The following is a 10,647-nucleotide window of genomic DNA, read 5'->3' as shown; positions in this document are numbered from 1 at the left end:
TGTTTCCAATAAAAAAAAAACACTACTAATACAGCAATGTAACCCTAACTAATCACGTAAAATGCGCAACCACCCAACTAAAAAATGTCATGTCACTTCCTACATATCTCAGCTACTGTTATTATGCAAACTATCTTTTATAGTTTTATTACACTATTACAATGCCAGCTACATTGCACGTAATCCTTTCTTCAAGCGGGCTGCTTCTTCTCTCGGTTTTCTCTCGGTTGGATTTGGGCTTGGGCCTTCCTTCTGTATCAAATTGCTTCTCCACTAACAGCTCCCCCTCAATTTAATGTGTCTATCATATTATGGAGTTTCTTTTTCTTTTGGCATGTACCCAAAAAGGACTATTCTTTTGCCATGGGATGAACCAAATGCATACACAAGTGACAAAGGCTCCGATTTGAGAGATGATGAAACACTAGTGGAAGATTAAAAGATGTTGGCTTTCGAATCATGCATAAATAAACCGTGGTTGTTAAAATCTCGATTTGTTATTATGATTTTATGTTTTTATGATTTTTTTTATCAAAATGATTTTACTAATATTCTAAACACTTTTACGTTTTTATGATTTTTTTACATTACAATTTTACGTTTTATGATTTTTTAGTTCCTTTTCGATTTTATTTAAAATCTCGATTTTAACAACATTAACCTAAACAAATAATTGATGGTAGTTGTTGGATCAATGTTACTGATAAGTTTATTAATATATTAATATTTCTTTTTTTTTGGTAAGCATATATTAATATTTCCATTAGTTATTGAATACTTACTTGATATTATATTTTACAAAAAATCTAAAAATATATCATTTTTAGTAATTATTGAAGTACGAATATTAAAATAAAAAGACTTGAATTCCGGGAAAAAAAATCCATTCATTAGAGTAACCAAATTTTTGATGTCGAAGTAGGCAACCACGACAATGTCACCATGGGCATTTTGGTGTTGGGTGTTTGTCACATAACTTTGTTTTAGTTTAGTATGCATTTTTTGTTTTTTTGGTATCCTAGTTTAGTATGCATTTAATCATAAAGAGGGAGTAACATAAATATAATTAAATTAGTGTTGAACCAATTGTAATCGGCTCAGATACCCCGACACGACATTTTATTTGAAAAAATGCATGTGGGACACGTGTCGGACATCGACACGCTCCGACACGTTTGGACATGCGTCCGACATGCGGTTAATATTGTGGGACACATGGTCAACTTTCCGACACGTTTTTTCGACACGCAGTCAATTTTTTTCGACACGTGGTCAACGTTTGGACACATTTTTTTTTTTTTTAGTCTTAATTTTTTTTTATTAACTAAAAATAAAAAAAATCATTTATAAATCAATTTTTTTTGTTATGAAATTTGACAAGAAAAATTAACAAGGTACGATTTTTTTCATATTTGTTATAAAATTTGAATATTTGATTGGTTATATGACTTATTATGGACTGTTATATATATTAAATATAAATTATATTTTATATATAAAAAATATTATTTAATATCAAAACGTGTCCCAACGCGTCAAAATATGCCATTTTTTAAAATTAACGTGTTGGCGTGTCGTGTCTTGTGTCAGTGTCTGTGCATCATAGGTAATCGGTGACCCATTTCAGAATCAGGTTCAATGGAAAATAAATTGGTGTTGAGATTGGAACCTGACTCAAGTTGTTTGATCGTTATCTTTTACTATTAATCGATTCTATTTAGGGAAATAGATACTACTCTCATTTTACATGAGATAGTTATCTCATTTTCTCTCACATCAAAAATCACACCCACTCTTTTTTCTTTTTCTTTTTTGCTTTTTAATGGTGGACCCCACTTAAATTCTCTTTATAACATGAGAGAAATACTCCGATGTAACTTGAGACTAATATTCCCCTTCTATTTAATTGTCTTAATACTTCTAATTTTATATTTACTATATACCATTGAATAAATTAAACTCAACAGAACCCATTAACCCATTAAGTGTGACGACGCCAAAATTCATACTTATCTTTTACTATTAATCAATCAATTCTATTTAATTGTCTTAATACTTCTAATTTTATATTTACTGTTAGGTCCTAGAAGACTGTATTGCTATACCAAATGGTATGCGCTCAGAGATACCTCAGAGGTAGGTACCATAATTGGCTTATAGCCAGTATTCCAATCATTGCGCACAAGCAATAGGCTTATAGCCAAGATGTGGGTGTGTACAGTGTTGGCAGTAATAGTATGTAACACCCCCAAATTTCTAACAATTTTAACAACAATAAAATATTCCTATAATAGAGAAATTTTCAAAAAAAATAACATTTAACTATTTATTAAGATCTTATATCTATTGCGGAAGCTAATCTAAAACTAATTTGGAGAAATGTTACCGTCGCACCTGTACAGGGACAAGGGCAAGGCTCTTTATTACATTATAAATATTACAATAAAATCAAAGATATGTCTTACACATAAATTTAGGATCAGAAAAAAACTCTGAGTAATTATCCTCACTTCCCACTGCTAGCCCGATTCCTTGCTACCTGATTTACTGAAAATCTGCTCCCCCGCAGCCGCAGGATCATTGCAGTCAAATAATCACAAACAGTCAGCAAAGCTGGTAATCCTAATCAAAACACAATTATATAATTCAAATATAATAATCAAACCAAAAATGTAATCACATAACAATTTCAATATTTATTATATATATATAATTAAATATATTATTATAAATTATCTTTAAATTTCTTTATTGGATTTAGTGAGGATAATCATCAACTAACACATTCAGCACAACATTAATCATAATATTTACATACATGAAAATATTCACAACTCAATGATATTCATCATAGTCAAATCAAATATCAAATATCATTATTATTCATGTTTAAGTTCATTGTATTTAGTGGGAAGAGAACCACGGTAGACCCGGAGATCCTGCCAGTCACAAATCAATAATTTGGCCATTATAAAAAACATCTCTTCCTAGTGTCCCAGATATCCTGCCAGACACCTCTTCCCAAAGTTGCTATTAGTATCTCGGATATCCTGTCAGATACCACTTTGAGAAGAACAGATATTCTCTTTTCACATCACATAATTATCAGAGGCATAAAAGCCCAAAGGTTGTGTTCATCACTTTGGGAGGTACCATCCCAAAGTTATCCTCCCATTAATTAATTAATCACACACAATAAAAAATATTCAATCTTGTCATATTTAGAAAGTTTATTATTTGAATATATCAGTTGTTCAAGGCATCATGACTTTTCAAACTATTCAATATAAGATCCAACTCATATCCATTATCATTATGAAATATCTATCAAATTCGACTATCATTTCATAATTCAAATCATATCAGAGTAAAGTCCAAATTCGACTACTATAAATTATAATAATAGTAATCACCATATAATATATACCATATCATTTATCCATTATTTGAATTAATCTTATAAATTTATCAAACTCGTTTCATTCATCCAACTCATATCATTAAATAGTTATACCATAAATAATTTTGTAATCAACCCTATCAATTTCTAGATGTTAAAATAATTTAAAATATCCTAAATATTACATATAGCATATTCCAATTGAAACTATCCTAAAATTTCCTAAGGATTAAGATTTCATATACCGAATTTCATACAAATATAACCTATGACTCTCTATGGATTAGGATTACTTATAATAAATTTTAAATAAAGTTACCTACAGATTACCTAAAGATTCGGATTATATCAAATAAGAATTCACATAAAATTAATATACTGATCCAATATTATACTAAACATAAATAATATATAATTAATCTAAATTTCATATAAAAATAACCTAAGAGAACCTAGAGATTAGGATTACCTGGTCTCCATTTTTGCTAACTTCTAGAAGAGAATAATTTGGGGCAGAGAACCAGTTGGTAACCAAAAGAATATAAAAATAGACTTTTGAAGTAAGAAGAGAGAGAATAGTAGAGAAGAAATGTTAAAAAGTGAATTGGTTTGGTTAGGCTAGGCCTCTATTTATAGGTGAAGTTTTGTGCTTGCGTATGGATTTCGTGCAATTATTTCTTTATTCTTCATTGATGTATCTGGCTCAGATATTGGCTTCATACATTATTTTCTTTTTATTCTTAATTTCTTAGAATATAACTAACTTATTTGCTAACTCAAGGTTGACTCATGATTGACTCATCATATCTAATCAAATTAAAAAATTAATGCATAAATCATCAATCAATTAATAATCATAATTTATCATCTAATATATATATATATATATATATACATATATATTAATATTATTTTATTATTAATAACCTAGAGTATTAGAAAGTATCAAAATTATTTTCCAATAGCACTCATATCGCACAAAATAATTTTTTCAAAGATAAAATTAATATTATACTTTGTTATCTATCACCATAAAATTTATATATATATATATTATTACTAATAATTTATAGTTTATTATTATTATTATTATTTTATTAATAAAAATATGGGGTATTACATAGTAAATAAGTCGAAAAGTGTATACCTGGGGTCTTTAGCCTCTTATTTATAAGGGTTACTTCTAGGGTTTGTGTTGAACTCTCAGTTGCAGTAGGATTCAGCTTCCATTCTGTTGAGTTAGAGATTCTATCCTAAGTATCTTTGTTGTTTAACATTGTTAGGATAATTGAATCTTTATCCTTTGATGATCTCCTAGGTAGGTAGTTATGATATGATATCTATTCATAACAGTTGTCCCCCAGCCCGGTGCTACGAAGCTCGGAGTGCCGGGGTGTGGAAGTGTCATCTCGAACCCAATGCTACCGAGTTCTCGCACTTGATGTTGCGTATTAGTTATGCCGGATATCGGGGGTTCGAGCTCGACATTTGATGCGACAATGGAGTATGGTTCTGGCTTGAACGATTCCTTTTCTTTTTTGTCGAAATCTTGATTTGTTGTTTTTGGTCGTGATGCGAGATTCGACTATGATGTCGTGGATGAGATTGCATCAATTTGACCTTTTAGTTCTCTCCTGCAGTGATGGTTACAACTTTCCACATGTCATGCCCTTGTTGGCATTTCGTGCTTCGTGGAATGGGCGCCGTTCTGAGTTTTTGCAGGCCATGATTGCATTTATTCAATGCTTGCAATAGTGAATTTACTATTTAGCCCTTGGCTATTTAACCATTTAAAACCTTTTCATCATCACGTCTGGGGTGCTTTTTCCCTCGTATAAATATTCATTTTCAGAATGTTTAGAGACTTTCACTTTCCTCAGTTGCCTTTCTCCTCCGTTTTTGGTGTTATCTTCTCAGGGCATTTCGTCTTTGCTTGTCATTGTTTGTGAAGATTTTCGTAAAGCTCATAGTTGCTTTGCCTGTTCCTTTCTCAGGTACTTCTTCTTTCCCTCATTTGTTTTGCGGTTTATTTGAATATACAATGTTAGGGTTTTAGAGTTGTTGTATTCTGCTTTCTACTGGGAAGAACGACAATTTATGTTTCTTCCCTGAGTCTCTTATGCTTTCGAATGAGACTTTCTGCTTTTATAACTTCTGATGAATACTCCTGGTCCTTCTTCTGGTCTGGCTTCTGGCCGAGGTGGGGAGGAGGATGAGGAAGTAGTGAAGCAGTTGCCTCGGACAGTTCAGTACTGGTTTTATTGTAAGGAATATACTGAGGAGGAGAAGCTGCAACAGCTTCTTCGAGGCCCTCGAGGAGGTCGCCGGAGTTCTCGAGGTGGGCGTGGCAGGAGAGGAAGAGGTCGGAGAGGATGTAGGAAACATCAAACCCAACTTAATTTTGGTTGGGGTGGACCTCCTCCAATCTCGAATCCAGTAATTCCTCCTGGGACGAGCTCCCCTCGTGATCCAATTCCCTTGTCTTATATTTTGCCCTCGTCTCAAGTTGATCCAGGTTTGAGATCCATTTTAGATCGGATCCCTCCCCTCGGGCTGAGTGATAGCTCTTCTAGTTCTTCGTCTGAATTGGGTTTTTCGAGGTCTAAAGCCCCTTCTATCCCTTTCAGTGATTCAACTTCATGTCAGATGCTGTTTGTTGATCTTGTCAGTAGTTCTGACATCTCCATACCTTTTTCTTGGAGTCCATGCTCATTGCCATCTGATCTGTAGTTCGAGGTCAAATTTGGCTGATTTTTATAATGACCCTCATACTTCATGTTCCAGGTCTTTGGTTATGGATAATTCCGACGTCCAAAATTGGGTTCTTATGGAGATTCTAAACATGTGCTCCATCATGTCACCTGTCGAGGTAACCCAACTTCCCGTTGGAGATCCTTCCGGGACTGATATTCTCCCCGCGGATGATAATCCGGTATGTGCGGGTCCTGATGGGGAGGAACTATGACTTAAGAGATTTTGTAATTGGCTAATGACTAATTTAACACTTAAGAAATAAAGTAAACTAAGACTAATGATTAACTAACAAGAATGCAGTAGCAAAATAAGTTTTCCAAATGTTTCAAGACAGATTGGGATCAATTTCCCCATTATTGCAATTTCACTAGAATGCTGTAACCATACTACATCAATCATCCATTTAGTTTCAGAACACTAATGCATGCAAGGGTTCTCACCAACAATACATGTATACTAAGTCCCACATCTCTATGGCCAACAAAGTTATGAATTCATTAAGTTCAAGTTCCATTTGATTTTGTGGTGCAAGTGATCTCTCTACTAACAATTAACTAATTTTACTTAGTTAATCCACAATGCTTAATAATATTCAGGAATTACCTATATCTCTATAGCATAAATCCTAATTACCTTGCAACCCTCTCTCGATGAATCAACAAGATTAAGGAAAATATAATACTTTATTAAGCAACTGAAAGGAAAATCATGCAACAAAGTTTCGGCAATACTGTTTACATCACAATAAGGGTACTCTTTCACCCAACCCTAACAAGTTAGCCCTTAATTGGGTGGAAAGAAACAACAAAGAAATAATAAGATTCCATAAAGCTAAAGTAAAGAAAGCAGGGACGTTGTTGTACCACTGCTCTCGCAGCAACCATGAGCTCCACCACCATCAACCTTGCCTCAACCGCTGGAATAATGTAGCAAGTTGCTAGGGTCAATGATTTCTCTATTGAACCCTAACTCCCTCCTTTAATCCGCTGGATTTCTCTCAACGAACCCTCAAATTCCAACGAACCCTAATTGGGACATGTGCTTCTCAATTGCATCTTGGAGATCCCAACAGTCATCCGTTGTGTTGCCATTCTGATCGTGAAAAACACAATACTTGTTTCTGTCCAAGCCACCCTTGCTTTTAAGGGGTCGAGGTCTTTCGATGTTGCGCATCTCGATTTGAGCCACTTCCTTCCATATCCGAGATCTGGACATATTTAATGGTGTGTAGTTGTCATATTTGGTCCTCGGATATCGTTCGTCTGACCTCTTGTCATTAGAGTCAGATCCCTTGTTTGGCCCTCGTTGATCTCTGTCCTTGTTTTTCTTGCTAGGACTTCAGCGATTCAGGCTTCTCCCTCTGAAGTCACCATAAGCCTTTTGCATGTCCTCAACGTCGATGTATTTGTCCGACCTTCGTCGAAATTCCTCCAGATCGTTGACCGGGTTCTTGTAGATGGATTTTGGTAGTGGAGAGTCCCCATCTAATCCCGAAATGATCAAGTGTAAGTGGACTGGTTCAGTTAGGTTTCGAACCTCTTGAATCGATCGAGGTATTTTCTCAGTGATTCATTCTCCTTCTGCCAAAATCTCCCTAAAGCATAGGCCAACATGAGGTGCGCTTTACTTGTGGCGAAGTTCAACCGGAAAGTCTGAGCTAGGTCCTCAAATGAATCAATTGAGTTCCTGGGTAGCCTGGTTATCCAGGTCATCGCCTAACCTGTTAAGGTCGTAGCAAAGATTCTGGCCTTAATAGGTCCAGTTATCCCATTAAACAGCATCTCGGTCTTGAACGCCTCCAAATGGGCGTCTGGGTCCTGACTTCCGTCATAGAGATGTATCTTGGCACTCTTGAACCTTGGTGGTATTGTCAAGTTCATGAGCTTCTCAGTAAATGGGTTGTCATTAGCCTCTTCATCATGGAGATAATTATCCCCGTGGTTGTTGCCCTGTCCTCCGCCCTCCTGGTGGTTGCCGTAGCGAGGATTTTGCACATTCTCAGCTATCGTGGCCGTGTTCTAATGTTCTGGCCCGCCAGTTTCAGCTTGGCTTGCTCCTCCACCTTGGCCTTCGATGTTTTGATTTTGCAGCTCAGCTTCCAATGCCTCCATCCTCTGGGCATTCAACCTTTGTTGAGCCAGGAACCTGTTCTCCATCTCTTGCATCCTTTGGAGGATTACGTTCATGGCAGTATTGACCAGATGACCCTCGTTTCTGGGTTGTCATTTTGCGGAGGCGGGCGTGCAGACTTCACCGCTGGGTTGGACTGGGTCATGAATGGCGGCACTTCTGTGTCGACCTCTCCGACCTGGACATCCACCAAAACTGGAGTTGCGGTTGATTGGAGATATCCTAACGCAGATTGGAGCGGCAACGGTTGGGGTTGAGCACTGCTGGATGTTGAACGAGTGTTTGTCATCGTGGGATGGGAATTGAAATTTATCGTTTCCCACAGACGACGCCAATGTTAGGTCCTAGAAGATCGTATTGCTATACCGAATGGTATGCGCTCCGAAGATAACTCAAAGGTAGGTACCGTAATTGGCTTATAGCCAGTATCCTAATCACTGCGCACAAGCAATAAACTTATAGCCAAGACGTGAGTGTACGCACAGTGTTGGCAGTAATAGTAAATAAGTCAAAAAGTGTATACTTGGGGTCTTTAGCCTCTTATTTATAATGGTTACCTCTAGGGTTTGTGTAGAACTCCCAGTTGCAGTAGGATAAGGATTCTATCCTAAGTATCTTTACTGTTTAATATTGTTAGGATAATTGAATCTTTATCCTTTGATGATCTCCCAGATAAGTAGTTAGGATATGATATCTGTCCATAACATTTACTATATATTACTATAATATTAATTAAACTCAACTGAACCCATTAACCTATTAAGCGTGACGACGTCAAAATACTAGTCATTAATGATACCAGTTTTCTTTCTTTTATTTTTAAGGCGTGACACATGTTTTCTTTGAATCTTGAAGAAAGAAAAAGATGGAATACCAAAATCAAAAAGAACAAAAATCATAGGGAGTTTAGAAAAATAAATTAAAAAGCCGAAATGGACGACAATATCATATCTGTTGATAATAATTTCATTTAACGTATTTCATAAATTATATTGGGCAAATTTGATAAAACCCCTTGTAGTCAAGTGTCTTTTCAAAATACTAAAACAATTCACTTCTTTAAACTTCAACATTAAAACAATTAAGGGTATTAGTTTTCACAACAATAGGTGATAAGTGTTATCTTACGCAGTGACAAAATAAAATGGGCTATATGTGTTTTTTAAGAAAAAAAACTAAAAAAAGAGCTCAGTTTTCGATGTGAGAAGAGTAGGAAATAACACTCTCCTGCAGTACAAGAAAACGATTTCCCAACAATTAAACATATTTCACTTTTAAGATGAAAATACCGATAATCTCATCTCTGCCATGGCTGCCATAGTTAGCGGCCAACACTGCCACCATCAAGGGAATAACCCTCTGTCGCCGCCTATTGGCTTGCTGCAACAGCCCTCTAGTCACCACCCCATTTGTTGGCTACTATAGCTATTTTGGTTTCTCCACTGATGTGATCCTATCAACGGAATTTTGGTTCAAATCTAATGAGGGTAATTTTAAAGTTTCACTTGCATTTTTTGAGGAATAAGCCTGCTCAAGTTGTTGTACGAAAGATCAAGAAATACTGGACTTAAATTTTCAGTAGAAACTAATGGACTATTTGGATTTTGAAGTTAAATAAGAATTGATTTTTTGTTGGAGAGGTTAAGGGTGTGCATGACAACCATTATATTCCCTAGCACTGTTTCTGAAAAGAAACAATTCTTTTCTATTTCTGTTCCTTGAAACAATTTCTGAGAAAAAAATGTGTTTGATAACATATTCTATTTTTATTCCGAGAATGAGAATTACGTTTGATAACATAACAAATAATATAATAAAGAATAATTCCTATTAAATGTAAAAAATATTCGGATCTTCACTTTCCTTTCCATATGATGTGGTTGTGGTGGTGGCGGCGCGGGGGGAAGGGGTGGCATAGTGGTGGTGGTGGTGGTGGTGGCGGCGGCGGCAGTGACGTGGTGATGATAGTGGTGGTGGTTGTTATGGCAGTGGCTGTGGCGATGGCGGTGGTAATGGTGGCGGCGACAGCGATAGTGGTGGGGATGGTGGTGGAGGAGGTGACGGCAGTGGCTGCGACAATGGTGGTGGGGATGGTGGTTGGTGGCATTGATGGCGGTGACAATGGTAGTGGTGGCATGGTAGTGGTGGTTGTGATAGCATCATGGAGGTGGTGGCATGGTAGTGGTGGTTGTGATAGCATCATGGAGGTGGTGGTGGTAGGTGATAGTGGTGGTGGTGGTGGTGTAATGGTGGCGATGGTGGTGGTGGTGACGGTAGTGGCTGTGACGATGGTGGTGGTGGTTGGTGGCGGTGTCGGTGGTAGCTGCAGCAATGATAGTGGTGGTGATGGTAGCGACGACGTT

This window comes from Gastrolobium bilobum, unplaced genomic scaffold (genome assembly GCF_033153095.1).
Source record: "Gastrolobium bilobum isolate Gb01-03AN ecotype WA unplaced genomic scaffold, APGP_CSIRO_Gbil_v1 utg3001, whole genome shotgun sequence".
NCBI lineage: Eukaryota > Viridiplantae > Streptophyta > Magnoliopsida > Fabales > Fabaceae > Gastrolobium > Gastrolobium bilobum.
This window is presented reverse-complemented; position numbering follows the sequence as displayed.